Source organism: Typopeltis vanoorti, chromosome 7 (assembly GCF_054136105.1).
Source record: "Typopeltis vanoorti isolate ZY-2024b chromosome 7, IOZ_Tvanoo_1.0, whole genome shotgun sequence".
NCBI lineage: Eukaryota > Metazoa > Arthropoda > Arachnida > Uropygi > Thelyphonidae > Typopeltis > Typopeltis vanoorti.
The window spans coordinates 71,192,003-71,210,360 of record NC_143555.1 but is presented as its reverse complement, the minus strand read 5'-3'; the positions used below and the strand labels follow the sequence as shown (position 1 = coordinate 71,210,360).

Below are 18,358 nucleotides of genomic sequence, written 5' to 3'. Positions count from 1 at the left end.
ACATTAGATACTTTTTCATTTACCTTAGAATTTATTTCAGTTAAAAATTCATGCAAGGTGAGAAAACAATCAAAATTATTCTGTTCAACTGTAGAAATCCAGAATTGCAACTTCCTATCAAAAGATGCAATTTTATCTCTTGTATTAAAAATTGTAATATTCTCTCCTTGTAATGATAAATTAATTTCATTGCACTTTGTAAAAATATCTGCCAGATATGCAAGACTCATCAACCATGAAGAATTTCTTAATAATTCAATAAAATTTTGTCCTAAACTATGTGACATCAAGAAACCATTAATTCACTACAAAGTTCAAAATGCCTCAATAATGCTTTTCCTCTGGATAGCCATCTCACTTCTTCTTCTTCTTTCACTACACGCTATTCCCGCTTCCTATGCAGGGTCCGCATGTTACTTAGATGCAACTTCTTGTTAGTACCACTCCCAACCGACTTGTCGCCTAGCCTGCCGCTGGGGGGGGATATATTTTGACTGTAATAGCGTATGTTCATGGGGCCGGTTTGCCTGCTTGCGGGATGAAAAACGCCAGATAAACTGGCGGAAAAAAACCCTACTGCCCGCGCCCAAGACTGATAGCCATCTCACTTCAGAACGTAATAAAAGTGCATTATGTGCACTACCCATTTCATCGCACAAATTAAATAATCTGGATTGAAGTGGTGGAGATTTTACAGTTGATCATTTTTACGGCTTCATCCAAAATAGTTTTTAAATATGTAGGAATTCTTTTTGTTACTAGTGCTTGTCTATGCAAAACACAATGACTTTTGGTGGCTCTTGTAGCTACTTTGCAGGATATGTGTTACAACTCCTTTCATCTTTCCTACCATTGCTTGAGCACCATTTGTACAAATATCAATACACTTCTCCCAACTGATTTCCTGTTTTGTAATATAATTATTAATACGGTTGAATATATCTTCTCCAGGTTTTTTCTTGTAGATATTTGCACATGAGTAAATCTTCTTCAGTACTTTTATCAAATATGTAACGAACAAACACTAGTAACACAGCGAATCCTGCGACATCTGTAGATTCATCCATTTGCAATGAATATTCACTGCAAAGTCTAAGTCGATGAATTAGCTCTTTTTCTATGTCAGCAGAAAGATCTTTGATGCGGCGTGAAACAGTATCATTTGTCATTTGTCAAAATAGATGCAGTACAATTATCATTTGATAATTGTACTGCATCTATTTTTTTTAGCAACCTGCTTTAACATGCATGATACAGTGTCTTTCACACAAGGCTTAATGAGCGTCTCACCAATCGTATGAGCTTCATCATGAAGTGCAATGCAGTAACTCACACGAAAAGATGCCTCTGTTGCATTTTCAGTTGTAGCAATTGTAGCCATTTGAAGTTTACATTTTTCTAGTGAGTCACGTCGTCTCTTAAAAAATTGTATATCTTTTCCTTTGTAATCAGTGTGCTTCATTTCGAAGTGCCTACGAAGTTTAGCTAGAGCCAAAGAACTGTTTACTAGTATTTTATTACATAAAACACATTGCATCAGGAGCATGTGCATTGCCAATACACGTAAATCCATAATTTAAATAACTTTCATCGTACTTCCATGACTCTTGTTCTTTAATATTAGCTTTTGAAGAAACCACAGTTTGCAATTCCATATCTTCTCCAATCATACGAGTAGATAGATGTGTCAGCAGAAATAATTGCTCCTCCTTGTGTTAAAGTTCCTATCTTTAAACAAGAATCCATGGGTATTTTTTCAATAATATTCAAATTCCAATATTTGTCAGAGCTATAATAAAAACAAATAGAATTGTGTTGCAAAGGTAACTTTAGTATGAAAAACAATAAGATTATAAATAAGAAATGTCGAATAATATAAAAGTAAATGAATAATGCAAAATAGTAAAAAAAGACTGCAACACACAAAAATAAATATGAATTATAACAATACTTGTAAGAAAAGTACTAAACCGTATCAAATAATGTAAAAGCAATTGTAATAAGAATGATTAGATAAAATGTTCAGTAACAAAAATTAAACAGTTCAAAATAAATCAGATATTAATTATAAAATTAGTTAAAAGAGTAAGAAGAATTCCTTTTTTAAAAGCTGCCTCGCCTACTCCCTATATACGGGAATAAAAAGGCGTTAGCTGATTTTTTTTTCCGAGGGCCCGGTCCCAACAAATTTACTCATAAATACCTTTCCAAAATGTTTTAAAGTTCATACATTAACATAAGTATTAATAATTAATTATGGCCTAATCATAGAGTATTAGTACACTTATGTATACAGTGTGGCATGTTGACAAATATAAATTACAATTAAATTAGTTATCAATCACTGGACTAATGAAATCTTGTAGTATGTCGTAGTTTCTTCAGACAAACATCATTAAATTAATTTATGCTGATTTTCATTGACATATCTCATTCTGATCACCAAATATATTTATAATATTATAAGTACTTACAAGTGAATGCAGACTTTTTCTCCTGTGTGCTGAAAGTTTTCCCCTCTTATTGTACATCCTAGAGATCTTTGTAGGCTTGAGGTGGATGACTCACTATCTGTTCCGTCACAAACACCTTCAATAAGAGATTTCTTAATACCAAAATTAAACAAAGTCCATTGTCTCTTATTCATATTAGATTTTAACTCTGTATTCCTATTACCTTTAAAAAAATCACGGCACTCCGGTTTCAGATCAAGCACTTACACACTGCAATACGAACTTGCGAAGCAAGTATTCAGTATTACTAGATTTGAAAACCGGATACAGACTATCTTGATCTTCAATATCAGTGGAAAAATTTTCTTTATACTTCCTTACTGATTGGTCACTGACATTTGCAATGCAGATCGTATTTCGTTCAGTTATGAGAACACGGCGCCCATTGTTGTAATCGGCTTGCAGGCAATTTTTATGATCGGTCATAAACGGCGGTATTCTCTTTCCCGATTGTTGAAAGATTTCAATGTGTGAAAATTAACGATAATTCATGAATATTTCTATGTTTAAAAATATGCTGCTAGGTCACTGACATTTGCTACACAGTTGTCATTTCCTTCAGTTTTCAGAACAGAGGATATGACACCAATTGCTGTAATGGACTTGCAGGCAATTTTTATGACCTGTCATAAACAGTGGCATTTCTTTTCCCAAATGTTGAAAGGTTTCGATGTGTGAAAATTAACAATATACACAGATGCTATTCTGTTCTGGGTCTGAGCTTTTCGACATATTCACAAATATTATTCTCCTTAGAATATTTTTTACTATAAAATATTTATTCATGAAAAATGCTTAGAAAACTAAAATGACGAATTCCAGAACTTCTCGCGGAACACAGTTTGAGAAACCCTGATCTGTATGGATCACATTATGAAGGAAAGTAGTATTAAACATGATATCAGAATTGGAGATGTCAATGTCAGCTCTTTGCTTTATGTGGATGATGTTATACTTCTAAATAAATCCGCTACAAGTGTGCAAGATTCTCTAAATTGAATAACTGTCTTTTTATTGCTGACCTTCATACCATATCTATTACAACAAAGACAATGAAAATAGGTAGAATCGTTGAAAATGTCAACTGCGTTTTGAACGGAGAACCTGTGGAACAAGTAAAACATTTCAGCTATTTAGGCATGATTTTTAGTGAAGATGGTAAATTAAATATGGAAATAGACAACAGAATCAACAAATCTGGTATGGTAGGAAGTCAATTGAATAATTTCATATGGAATAAGAGAGAAATTAGTCGGAACACTAAATTAGCTGTATACAAGACAGTGTTCAAACCAGTTTTAACTTATGGATCTGAGAGCTGGGTCAGAAGTAAAACACTTGACCAAAGACTAGAGACTGTAGATATGAGAGTCCTGAGAAAGATTAGAGGCATCAATGGCAATATCATATTAAAAACGAGGATATTAGGAAAGAACTTGACATTGTCAGAATCCAAGAATGCGTTAGCAGAGCTAATCTCAGGTGGTATGGTCACTTAAACAGAATGGGTGAGGAAAGCTTAGCAAAGCAAGTGTTCTCTGCCAGGTTGGCAGGAAAACGACCCAGAAGAAGACCAAGATATAGATGGATTGATATGGGACAAAGTGCCTTAGACGATAGAAATATAAGATCTGATAATGGTGGAGTCTTGACAAGTAACAGACTGCTTTGGAGGAAAATTGTAGATAGGAAGTTAGTAATGATGTGAATTTTTCATGTGGTACTATCATATCTTGTACACCCCTTGAGGGTACATGTCAGGAATTTGATGATGATGACATTAGTATACATATGAACTGTAATTTTTCCTTGGGATTGCAGGTACTCACATATCTTTTAATGACTATCCTCATTGAGATTTGAGACTTGGGAAACTACAAATTTTTATGTAGTTTCTTGGTTCTTTGCATTCTTTGATCTTTCCCATTCTCACATTCACTTGCCTCAATGGAGTGTCTTAAACACATATACAAATGCACATGCTGACCTGCATCCTTGCTAAAAGCCCTACTTTTTTTTTTTTTTGATTATGCTCCTTTTCTTTTGGTGAACAACACTTACTTAAAACACCTAGCTCCAAATCAATCCAAATGGAAGCAATCGGTCATGCAGGGGTAATGTTTCAGCTTTGTTGATAGTGATGGAAAAACAAGAGGTCATCCCTGGAAATTAAGGAAAAGGTCGTGAGAATGAGGGTTTTAGCCTGGAGTGTGGTGAATGAGGGGGAATGCATTGCCTGACTCAGTTGTGAGTTCTTCGTCTGTAAATGAATTCAAGAACAGATATGATGTCATGTTGGAGGCTTAATGGATTTTTTACAACACTCAAAAAGAATTAAAATAGAATTTAATACTTCCTATATTTTGTCCTAGTCACTAGAACATCTACGGGGATTACAAAAACAATTAATGTAACAAGCACACACAAATCTTACAATACTAAGCCCAACCACGTGGGTGACATTAAAGTCCTATCTAGGTGGAACACCCTCTAAGGGCGGTAGTAGGCAGCCTGGAATGTAAGGTGGGACCTCTGGTGATGAGTGTTTCCCAAATCTTTGGAAGCTTAATGCAACCGTATTTATTAAGATTTGGTTGGTTTCTGAGAGTTGCTGCTGCTTCTAAGAAAAGTCTCTCTTTCTTGAATTTGCTGTGGATAAGGGTAATGCCACAGTTGTTCTTAATACCAGTGAATACAATCGTAAAATGAACATTATCCTCTGCGATCGCGCTACCTACATCCCGCTAGAACACGACTCCACAAAAACACAGGTTAAGAAATTAAAAATCTTACTTTAAAAAGTAACCTCCTAGCTCCCTGATGTCACGAAAAAACTTAAACCTTTTTGCCCCCCCCCCCCCCCCCAATATACGGTTTACCAAAAATCCACAAACCCAATTCCCCACTCAGACCTATAGTAGATGCCACCAATGCACCTTGCTACAGACTGTCTAAACAGCTGGCCAACTCTCTGACCCCCCTAACCGGAAGGTCCACTTCCTATATAAAAAACTCGACCCATTTTAAAGCCCTCACAGAAAATTTAAACTTGAATAATGCAGACATATTAGTAAGCTTTGATATCTCATCTTTGTTTACCAATATTCCCTTAACTGGCTTAGAAAACGTTTTTCCCTCTGACATCTTTGATCTCTTTTCCTTTGCCATTAACTCTGGGTATTTCTCTTGGAAGAACAAAATCTACAAGCAGATAGAGGGAACTGCCATGAGTTCCTCCCTCTCACCCCCCCTTGCCAATTTCTATATGGAAGATTTCGAAAAACGAGCCATAGACTCAGCCCCATTCAAACCTTCTATCTAGCTAAGATATGTAGATGATGTGTTCTCTATTTGGCCTCATGGCCCAGACACATTAGACTCCTTTCTCAGTCATCTTAATAGCCTACATCCAAGAATCCAGTTTACTATGGAAAAGGAAAAGAACAATTGTTTACCCTTCCTAGACACCTTAGTCACACGCCTGCCTAATGATACACTTGCCTTCACTGTATACAGAAAACCCACACACACAGGCAGATACATTCACAAACTCTCCCACCACCACTACCCCTCACAACAATATGGCATCATCAAAACTCTTACTAAGAGAGCCCACAATCTTTGTTCCAGTGGAGCCGCCCTTACTACTGAGCTTAACCACATACACAACACTTTCCTCTCCAATGGCTACAGCGAACACAGTATCAAAAAAAAATAATCAGTTCCTCCCCCATTCCCCGTCTTTCTTGTCAACAAGATTTTAAAAATGCCATCACCATACCCTACATCTGTGGCACATCTGATAAAATAGCCAAGATACTAAAAAAGTACAACCTACACACAGCATATAAGCCCTACCGCAAACTTGCTACCCTTATCCGTTCTACAAAAGATCAGCTCCCTCCTCTCTCTCTCTGCCTGCAGTTTACAAAATACCCTGTTCCTGTAAGCTGGCATACTTTGGACAGACAGGCAGATCGGCATCCATCCGCCTGGAGGAACACAAGTCTTACATATGTAAACATAACTATGGCCATTCAGGCCTGGCTGACCATGTTTTGGACACCACCCACAGAGTATCATGGAAGAAAACCACCATGCTCCACCACAGCAAATTCAAGAAAGAGAGACTTTTCTTAGAAGCAGCAGCAGCAGCTTTCAGAAACCAACCAAATCTTAATAAATACGGGTGCATTAAGCTTCCGAAGATTTGGGAAACACTCATCACCAGAGGTCCCACCTTACATTCCAGGCCACCTACTACCGCCCTTAGAAGGCACTCCACCTAGATAGGACTTTAGTGTCACTCACGTGGTTGGGCTTAGTATTGTAAGATTTTGTATGCATGTTACATTAATTGTTTTTGTAATCCCCCATAGATGTCCTAGTGACTAGAACGAAATATAGGAAGTATTAAATTCTATTTTAATTCTTTTTGAGTGTTGTAAAAAATCCATTAAGCCTCCAACATGATGTCCTCACAGCACTTAAGCCTCTACACATGAACAGATATGATGGATATTGTTTTGATAGTGTGGGTCTCCCTCGATGAGTCTACTGACTCCGTGGAGATACCTGTAATAATAGTATACGAGAGTGGTCTGAAAAGTTCTCAGCCTAACAATGAAAAAAAAAACGAATTTATAATGTCAACATTATTTTTATTTTTCAACATAAATAATCTCCCTTAAGACTAATACATTTATTCCAGTGCCATTATTCCATCCCTGTAGTGGTTCTCAGTAAAATCTGCAAAATACCTCCTCTACAGCTGCAATTGCCTCTTGATTCATAGAAAAACGCTGACCAGCAAGGAAGAGTTTTAGTTTTGGGAAGAAAGAGAAGTCAGAGAGTCCCAAATCTGGGGAATAGGGTGGATGTTCCAACAATTCATAGTGCAGATCCCTTAATTTTCCAATTGCCAAAACACCTTTGTGAGCAGGTGCATTGTCCTGGTGAAAGATGATTATTTTCTTCTGCAAACCGGGTCTTTTCTCACATTTTTTTTCGTCTAGTTTGGGAAAAAGTTCGGAATAATATTCCTTGGTTATTGTTTTCCCCTTTTCAAGACAATTAATAAACCAAATGCCTTTAGCATCCCAAAACACCGATGCCGTGACCTTTCCTGCTGATGGAACCGAGTTTGTCTTCTTTGGCTGAACAACTGGCTTCCGTCCACTGTTTTGACTATTGTTCGGATTTGGGTGTGTAATGGTGAATCTAAGTCTCATCGATAGTAATAAAATCAATGCACAAAATCAGTTTTATTCTTGTTAAAACGCTCCAAGCACTGTTCAGAGATTTTCATGCAAGTGCGTTTTTGATGGGTGCCGTCCTGCTGTGAGCAAGGACAGCACCCATCTTGCGCAAAGCATTATTATTTGCAATTCTTCATCTAAAATGTATCCTACACATTCTTTTGAAATGCCTATAATCTCAGCAATTTCACGTACTTTGACTCGCTGGTCATCCAATACCATATCATGCACTTGATCGATGATTTCTGGTGTTATTTCACTTTTTGGTCATCCTTCATGTGGATCATCTTCAAGGCTGGTACGGTCACATTTAAACTCGGCAGGTCATTTCTTAACTGTCGAAAACAAAGGAGAAGAGTAAACTTTTATGAACTTCGAATGAATTTCTTTTGGAATTAAAATCTTCTTTTACAAAGAATTTTATAACCTTGTGGTGTCAAAGATTTTTCTACATTTAACCGTGACTGTATTGAGGATAAGGTGATTAGTCCTATGCTTGTAGATGTGTGTTCATGGGCCGGTTTGCCTGTTCTTGGGGATGAAAAACCTGAGTTTTTGGTGAAAAAACCCACTACCTCTGTATGAGTCCAGCTAACTCACCTTTTATATATATATATATATACAGGGTGTTCGGGATAAATTTGACATATTTATAATTAATTATATTTTTCCGTAAGTTACATGTATTAACACACACTTCTCTTCATTTAAAAGTTTGGACCCTTCTTCATTCATATACAAGATGTCAGAAAGGATGGATAGCTGGAACCCACCTGAATCATGGAAGAGAATAACTTGTATCATGATGATTCGTGCCCGCCATCAAAATAAGGATATTACGACTGCTGCCCAATGCTCCCTGAATACAGTAAAAACAATCAGGCATGAACTAGAGACTTGCAATGGTGACTACGAGGATGTAGCAAGAAGAAAGATCCCTAGCAGACGATCTGATTGCGTTCGTACAGCAGAATTCCTCGCAAATCTGCAGGAACAGGTGTTGAAGAACCCTGGCATTGGAATTCGGGCTTTGTTCGTGGAGTTGCTAACTGTAGTCAAGCCCTGGATAACAAGGGTAGCCAATGGTAGGCCGTATGTATGGCAGCAGGATTCGGCCCCTTGCCACACCTCTGGGAAAAGTCAAAAATGGTTGTCTGAAAATTTCTACGACTTCACCAGTCCAAATGTTTGGCCTCCAAACTCCCCAGACCTTAACCCCATGGATTATTTTGTATGGGGCGCAGTTGAAAAAGACACCAATCGCACTTCCAGTAATACAAAAGCCCAGTTAATGGATAAAATTAAAACAGTTTTTGCGGCCCTTCCCAGGGAGACTGTAGCATCAGCTTGTTCGAGGTTCCGAAGCAGAATTGAAGCTGTGATCGATGCTAATGGTGGTTATTTTGAGTAAATCTTGTTGATAGTATTGTAATTAACTCTGCCTGTAATGTTTTTTTGTCAATTCATTAAATTTAATAGATACAAAGAAGATTTTCTTTTTCCTTACGAAACTGTCAAATTTATCCCGAACACCCTGTATATATATATATATTATTTTAATAGTGTAAGTAAGTTTGATATTTGCAGTGTTTTTTTCATTTTATGCAACTATAAAATGGATATGGATACATCTTCAAGAAAGCATTCAAAAAAATGTACTTTCTCAGAACACATCCATGACTCAAAGAGAAACTGCTAATTGGTGTGGTGTTAGTTTGGGTACTATTTTTGTGATTTTAAAGAGGAGACAGGTATCTTTTTCCCCCTGACAGAAAAGGAAAATGTGGGTAAAAAAAGGAAAACTGCACTTACTCAAGATCGTTCACTAGTTAAGAAAAGCAAAGTGAATCCAAGATTGTCTGCTGTTGACTTAAATAGAGGGTAGCTAGTGGGATTAATGTTTCTGACATTCCAGTCCTTTGAAGATTGTTGGAAGCAACAGACCAAAAAAGAAACAACTACTGACGAGGGCTATGCAGAAAAAAGAGGCTTCAGTGGGCAAAAGTGTACAAAGATTGGGCTGTTGAGAAGCAGAAAGAGGTGATATTCTCAGATGAGAGCCAGTTCTTTGTCTGAGGAGAGCGAGTATCCTATGTTCACAAATCACCCAGTGAAAGATGTTCTACAGTAGTTTTACACATGATGGTCCAGGATCACTTGAGCTTGTTGATGATATGATGAAAAGTGATCAATATAGTAGTATTGAATTATCAGAAAAGAGTGGTCTCACAGATCCAGAAAGAAAAGAAATCATCTTCCACCAGGATCTCACTCCATGCCACACTTGTGAAAGAATTCCTAAAAAAATCATAACATCCAATTGCTTCAGTGACTAGGTGACTCTCCTGACAATTAACCCAATAGAAAATTTGTGGGCCATAGTGAAAAAGAGACTTGAAAAATTAAATTGTGATACAAAGGATAACTGAATACAATCCATTATAGAAGTATGGTTTCGAGATGCAGAAATAAGAAAAATGTGTTCTACTGTTGGTAGATTCCATGCCTAAGCAAATTAATGAACTTATTAGGAACAGAAGAGCACATATAAATTATTAGGTAATGTTGTAGTTTAATTTTTGTACCTATTTTCTTGAGAAATTAAAATTTTTCTTTAAAATGTGACTGTTCAGATTAATTTTTCATTACTTCATGTGTGTGTTCCTTCCTGGCTAGTGTGCCAGTTATGACATTATGTACTGCTGATTTAGCCTTGGTTACATTAGTTTTAGTTTGAAACAAATCAAACATGATTTCAAGTAATTATCCCTTATTCTGTTCTCTCCTGCTTTGTACTGAAATATTTCTTTCGCATTGTTTCCATAACATTTATTTAAAATGTATATATATTTCTACATATTATCTCCTCTCAGCCTATCAAACACACTTTGAAACCTGCAAATCATTCTCTCTTCATAGTGAACATTCTAGAGATCTAAAAGTATTAGAATTATCAGCCTCTAAACATGTTTAGTTTACATGAAATTTAGTATGCTAAATTTAGGCACACCAGTCTTGATATGGTTGAACCAAGACCATATAGAACTGTGTTAAACTGATATTCATTCATTTGCCCATCTTATCTCATTTGAAAGCATCCTTTGGAATCCTCTTAAAGAGTTACATATACAGCACTATCAATAATAACCCTCCAAAGTTTCACACATCTGCAACAAGTGAATTATTATTATTATTATCATCATCAAGAGACCTCCATGTAGTCGAGAGACTTATTGCAGGAGATCCCACGCTCACATGAACAATCATCATACCTCGGCTTAGATGCATTCCAATCACCCATCACTCTTCATGCAAAAAATCTACTCCTCGCCCCTTTGCTCACACCCACCTTATACAGCTTCCAAGGATGGCTTATCATTCTCCCCTGTCTCCAGATATTCTATGAAAACTCTCATCCAAGTTAATCTGGTGATTACCAACTTGTACATCTCGATCACATCTCCCCTCTTCCTTCTATCCACTAGGCTCTGTAATTTGCATTCGCTCAATCTATCCTCATACTCCAGAGACCAGAAACCAACCTCATCATCCTTTTGAAAGCCTGGAAACCAAATCTGTGCACAGTAATCCATATGCAGCATCCCAGATGTGTTCAATGGCTGCTCACACGATTGAGGTCAGGGGACCTCAGGGGCCAGCCAAGCATCCTCGTGTCCAAGGAGTGTTCATCCACCCACTCGCCATAATTCGGGAGCGGTGGGCCGGTGCATTGTCTTGCTGTAGGTACAGGTCTCCTGCAGGGTACTGTAGGCGCAGAAAAGGGTGCATATGATCTGACAGCAGGTCCCTGTGTCGTTCGTCAGTGAGGGACGAAGTGAGATAGATGTACCAGGGGGACCCATTTCATCCCACATAAACAGTCCCCATACAAGGATACCACCTCATGCCAGCAGGGTACATGCTGGCACGAGGGATCCATCGCTTCATGTGCTTGGCGACACACTCATACCCTGCTATCAACGTGTACCTCGAATCATCAGTCCAGGCGACCTTTTTCCATGCATTGAGGGTCCAATGGCGGTGTTCCTACGACCATGCTAATCGTTGTGCCTTGTGACGTGCAGTGAGCAGAGGTACCTAGACGGGGGGGGGGCTTCTGTACCACATAGCGAGGAGATGGTTCTGGATGGTGTGGCTGCTCACACGTCGTTGTTGTCCAGCACTGAATTGGCAAGTGATCTGCGGCACTGTGGCTGGCACGTCTATCTGCTGTTACCATCCAAGCTAGCCGATGCCGTTTTCCCCCCCCCTGTCATCGACACGTTGTACACCGCGACAGCTTTCCCTGGTGGCTGTGGTTTTACCCGATTCCATGTACTCATGGTACACTCTTGACACAGTGTCCCATGAAAAGCCCAGTGTCTGCACGACTTTGGAAACGGAGTGCCCCATACGTCTGGCTCCAAGCAAATTCGATCGTGGCCACGCCACAATTGAATTCGCTGAGATCTCAAGTCTTCCTCATTCTGTGCTCGACTATTACTCAGACATGGAATAGTGCCGCGTGGCGTGTGATGACATCCCCGTCACATGCCACGTGGCACCATTCCATTTGCCGGGGTGACCACAGCACCATTTCGCCAACACGGCAGGTATCTCTAATTCAACTTATCATGAGTGTACAAAGGAATCAAAACATTCTTATTTCTACATATCAGCCACATCATTCCCATAATAAACTGTGTCATCCTCACAATTTTAGCAAAATGTCCACGAAATTTCAAGTCTCTATCCACCGCAGTCCACGAAATTTCAAGTCTCTATCCACCGCAATCCCCAAATCCTTCATCTCCTCCAAAATATCCCAATTTTGGAGATGCAGAGTATACCAATCCTATACTCTGCATTTTTAAAATACTCTCCTATACTCTCAATTTTAAAACCTTACACTTTGTAACATTAAACTGACATTCCCACACTCACCCATTCAGACAGTTTATTTAGGTCCTCTTGCAAACCTGCACATCTACTCCTACTTCTATAACTCTTCCCAACTTTGCATCATCAGTAAACAACTGTATATCACCATTTAAGTCCCCTTTTGTTCGACAGTTCGACATTCCCACACACCCATTCAGATAGTTTATTTAGGTCCTCTTGCAAACCTGCACAATTTACTCCTACTTCTATAACTCTTCCCAACTTTGCATCATCAGTAAACAACTGTATATCACCATTTAAGTCCCCTTTTGAATGTCATTTACATACAGATTGAACAACAATGGCCCCAAACTAGGCCCCCTAGGGTACGCCACTAGTGACTTTCCTCTTCTGGGATATCACTCCTCCATACACAACCTGTTGATACCTATCAGACAGCCAATCTCCAATTCAACACACTAATCTAGTATCCAACCCCCATCTGTTCCAATTTAACTACTAGATTGTCATGTGGTAATCTATTGAAAGTCTTTCCAAAATCTTAATATACTACTGTATATGCATCTCCCCTTGTCAAATGTATTTGTCACCTTGTTATAATAAGTAAGCAGACTGCTAAAATGCTATCTTCCTTTAGCAACTGCTGCTATCTGTACAGCTCTGAATCCTTGTCCTCACTAGTTTCTCCAACACCTTGACTGCAACTCCAGACAAACAGACTGGCCTATAATTCGAAGCCTTAGTCTTATCGCATCCTTTTTGAAGTGGAACAATCTTGCTACCTTTCCATTCCTTTGAGACCTGGGCTTATCTTAGACTCATGTTGAAAATGTATGTTAAAGGTATTGTGAACTACCTGGAACATTCCCTCAAGACACACAGGGATATACCATCAGGTCCCATGGCCTTGTTGCAATCAGGTTTACTCAATTCCTCATATATGCCTCCTGCTCACTCACCATCAGTGGTTCCTCCCACATTCCCACTGCTCTCAAGTTTTGCATTATGTTACAATCACAAGAATGGAATACTTTAATGAACTGCTCATTTAACACCTCTACTATATCCTCCTCCATGTTTATCATTCTTCCTTCTACTGGCCACATATCAAAAACACTCGAAGATTTCTTTTAGAATCATTTGCTAACTGCTGCTCATACTGCACTTTGGCCAACCCTCATTAAGTGAGTCACCTTCCTTGCCTGCTCTTTGTACTCCTCCTTAACTAATGTCTTTTTCTTCCAGACTACATGCTTCACCTCTTCAGTTATCCATTTTGCACCTACCTTATTTAATCTCCTGACCTTCAGAATACACTCAGTCATTGCCACTGCCAGATAATTCCTGTGTAGAGACCAATCAGCATTGATTTCCTTCCATTATAACTCCTCATTTCATGATATCGCTGCAAGCTACCTCCTGAGTTTGCCACATTCATTCACAGGCATGCAAACAGGAATGCACATACATTCCTGTTCATGCCTGTTGAGGGTTTTTTACCACTATGCTGTCACTGCTTATTTCATTTAGCAAATTTTTGGAATAAAAGCATGGTCTGAAAAGTTCTCAGCCTTGAGCATAGATGGCAACACTATTGGCAAGATTTTTTTTTCTAAGTTGGTACATCTGTCATAAGCATCCATGTGAAACTACAAGTCATTCTATCAAGTAGGTTGTTTTATACAGCTGTCTGAAGCAAAAGTATTGTCTATATCCCTTGAAATGGATAAAATTGAGTATCATGTGGTTATAAAATTCTTTGTAAAGAAGGTTAAATGCCAAAAGAAATTCATTTGAAGTTCATATAAGTTTATGGGCACTCTTCTCCTTCGTTTTCGACAATTAAGAAATGGGCTGCCGAGTTTAAACGTGGCCATACCAGCCTTGAGGATAATCCACGTGAAGGACATCCAAAAAGTATAACAACATCAGAAATCATTGATCAAGTGCATGGTATGGTATTGGGTGACTGGCGAGTCAAAGTGAGTGAAATTGCTGAGACTATAGGTATTTCAAAAGAACGTGTAGGATATATTTTGCATGAAATCTTGCAAATGAAAAAGCTTTGTGCAAGATGGATACGCTCTTGCTCATAGCAGATCAAAAACACACTTGCATGAAAATCTCTGAACAGCGCAATCCATGTGTAAATTCTTTTTTTGAGGCCGTACAAATAATGTATTTACTAAGGTTAAGCTGTGGCTTTTGGAGAATTTGATGAGTCTTTCTCTTCTGTCATTTCATTTTCCAACTCTGAATTTACCAACAATCTTCTCCTCTTCTTCCTCTCCAACAACTGCATTACAATCTCCCATCAAGATGAAGTTTTCAATATTAGGCATCCAATATTATATTTGGTCTTCTAAAGCACTAGCAATCACTTCAATCCTCTTAGATCTTGGTTTTCCTACTATCTTAGCATCAAATATTCATTCTACTCACATACGAGGGTGGTCTGAAAAGATCTCGGCCTTGTCCATAGATGGCAACACCATCGACAAGTTTTTTTTTTAATTTGGTACATCTGTCATAAGCATCCATGTGAAATTGCAAATCATTCTATCAAGTAGTTTGTTTTATACAGTTGTCTGAAGCAAAATGTATCCCTTGAAATGGATAAAATTCTTTGTAAAAGAAGGTTTGACATCAAAAGAAATTCATTCAAAGTTCATAAAAGTTTATGGGCATTCTTCTCCTTCATTTTTGACAATTAAGAAATGGGCTTCAGAGTTTAAATGTGGCCATACCAGCCTTGAAGATGATCCACGTGAAGGATGTCCAAAAAGTGTAACAACACCAAAAATCATTGATCAAGTGCACAATATGGTATTGGATGATCAGCAAGTCAGAGTGCATGAAATTGCTGAGACTATAGATATTTCAAAAGAACGTGTAGGATATATTTTGCATGAAATCTTGCAAATGAAAAAGCTTTGCGCAAGATGGATACCGCTCTTGCTCGTAGCAGATCAAAAATGCACTCGAATGAAAATCTCTGAACAGCTTAGAGTGTCTTAACAAGAATAAAACTGATTTTGTGCATCGATTTATTACTATGGATGAGACTTGGATTCACCATTACACACCAGAATCCAAACAGAGTCAAAACAGTGGACAGAAGCCGGTTGTTTAGCACTAAAGAAGACAAAGTCGGTTCCATTAGCAGGAAAGGTCATGGCATCAGTGTTTTGGGATGCTAAAGGCATTTTGTTTATTAATTATCTTGAGAAAGGTAAAACAATTTAAGATGAAAAAATTTGTGAGAAAAGACCTGGTTTGCAAAAGAATAAATCATCTTTCATCAGGACAGTGCACCTGCTCACAAAGGTGTTTTGGCAATGGGAAAATTAAGGGATTTGCACTATGAATTGTTGGAACATCCACCCTGTTCCCCAGATTTGGCTCCCTCTGACTTCTATCTCTTCCCAAAACTCGCTGGTCAGGCGTTTTTCTTCGATTCAAAAGGTGATTGCAGCTGTAGAGGGGTATTTTGCATATCTTACTGAGAACCACTACAGGGACGGGATAATGGTGCTGGAGCATCGCTGGAATAAATGTATTAGTCTTAAGGAAGATTATGTTGAAAAATATAAATAATTTTGAAATTATAAATTCGTGTTTTCGTTATTAGGCCGAGAACTTTTCAGACCACCCTAGTAATTAGTCCATACATCAATGATATCTTTTTCTCCAGTTTTCATGTTACCTTTATCTCTAATTCCTTTTACAGCACTCTGTCTTCCATTTCTGAGCTTTTTCAACAGCCTCCAGAATATTTTGCCACCTTCCTGATATTTATTTTCTGTGTTCTTACCAGAGTCTTTCCATGACTAATTTAGCTACTTTAAATAGTGTTTAGCTTTCTTACATTTGTCTCTGTATTCTCTAAGTGCACAAACTGACTTATTCACAGGAACATTCGATATGCTTTCTTCTTTTCCTTCACTACCTCTTTAACTTCCTGTCCACCATGGAGTTCTGATTTTTTTTCCCTTGTTATATTTTAGATTGCTTCTACATTAGTGTTCAAGTTGAATTTGCTGGAAGTGGGTATGGTTGTCCAAGGATAGTGACTTCTCATGGGCATTTCTCTGTCCTTATGAATGATAGTAACATTATTGGTTTATACTTCTCCAAGAGAGTTTTGATGTTGTTGATGTTTTGTTGAAATTCACGACAGTTCCACTATAGGAATGTGTTTTGGCAGTATCATCTGGCTTGTTGAGAGGTTTTGTTTTTTGAGAATTGTGCATAACCAGTATTCATAATTTCTTTATATTCTGGAAAAATATCTAAGACATCATCAAATTTTACTCTCTCTAGGGTACTTGGTATATTAATTGCTTTATCTTCCTGACGGGAAGTGAAGGTATCCGTGCTAAGTAATGATGAGCTATAATAAAGGGTCTTGCCACATGTCCTTGATCTTTGTGGTGTACGTTCCATTATTTTTTTTAATAAGAAGATTTTGGTGTAGTGGGACCACTTTTGATGTGTCTTTCAAGAATGTAGTTGTAAGAAGGTAGGATTGACATACATGTTAATGTCACGAGTGACACTTTCTTGACAGTCACCTTCTTGGTGTATGAGGGTTTATCAGCTGTTGTGGTTTACTGCCTTCTTATAGGTGATACACTGCTCTGTTTATTACTGTCACATCTCCCTTCCACCTGTGACATGTATTAGAATTTGGTGGATTGTTTCCCTCACAGTAAGAGTATTTCAATGTTTTATTCTTGCAAACTTTATTTTCATGATCTTTATTGTCTCATCGGGCACATATGGCAAAGCCATGACAGGCAGTTTGATGATGACCATATTTCTAATATTTAAAGGCTTTGGAGTATAGAGCGTTATTGTACAGTTCAGATAACCTGCTTTGACAGATGTTGGTGGTTTTGGTTTGTTGAAAACATTAGGATGATGTTTTTAGTGGAAACCAGATGCTCATCCCTACATATAGGAATTCTTCTTAAGATTGTCACTTTTTGGTCTGTGAGTTCAGAGCAGATCTCCTCATCAGGAATGTGAAGAGGGCCTACTCTGATATTACACCTCTAGAAAAAGTTTAGTTTTGTGGGAGTAACCATAATTGGCATTCCCACAATATATATATATATATATTTGCATGGAGTAATTTTTCCGATTGTGCTGCTGTAGCTGCTTTAATAAGGATATCTCTGGAATGCAGTTTCTTTACAGATTTTGGAGATCCTGCCAATCCTTCAAAACCCTTTTGGATAAAGGGTAACATTTTCCCAATTGCACGTTCACCTGTTGAGTGTAAGATTAAGAAGATTAGTATATTTGTTGCAGCATTTAATGTGTTTTTTTTTTGTTATTGTTGATGAAAGTGGTTGGGGCTTGTTCAGGGCCCTGATAAGTTAAGAGGATAAAAAAATTATTCATTCTCAGTAATAATAAGATTCAGCACCAAAGCTCCCTACCTACCACAGAGCCATACAAATTACACATGATGCCCACTAACTGACAAGCAATAAGTGTGCTCAGAGTTAGAAAGCCAAGGTTATCCCTGATGCTCCACTAGCACCATGGTAAATGTTGTGCCATGTCCCCCAGACCATAGTGCATGAGACTTACTGCAACATGATTAACTTCTATAGACAAGCCCACTAGCCCACTGATCCTAGCTTTGCCATATAGGACCTTCCATCCTGCTCTGAG

The 18,358-nt window shown here is 38.1% G+C and overlaps 1 protein-coding gene across 4 annotated transcripts in view; it reads right to left on the bottom strand.

The window, feature by feature from the left end:
• LOC150104769 (rho guanine nucleotide exchange factor 17-like) overlaps window positions 1-18,358 on the bottom strand; it is a 678,990-nt gene that overhangs the window by 49,198 nt on the left and 611,434 nt on the right. The window contains exon 23 of one of the 4 annotated variants that reach the window (XR_016548548.1): window positions 7,967-8,106. The exons of the other annotated variants lie outside the window; for them this stretch is intronic. The gene's annotated coding sequence lies outside the window, so the exon portion shown is untranslated. The remainder of the gene's footprint in view (window positions 1-7,966; window positions 8,107-18,358) is intronic. 4 annotated transcript variants of the gene reach the window in all.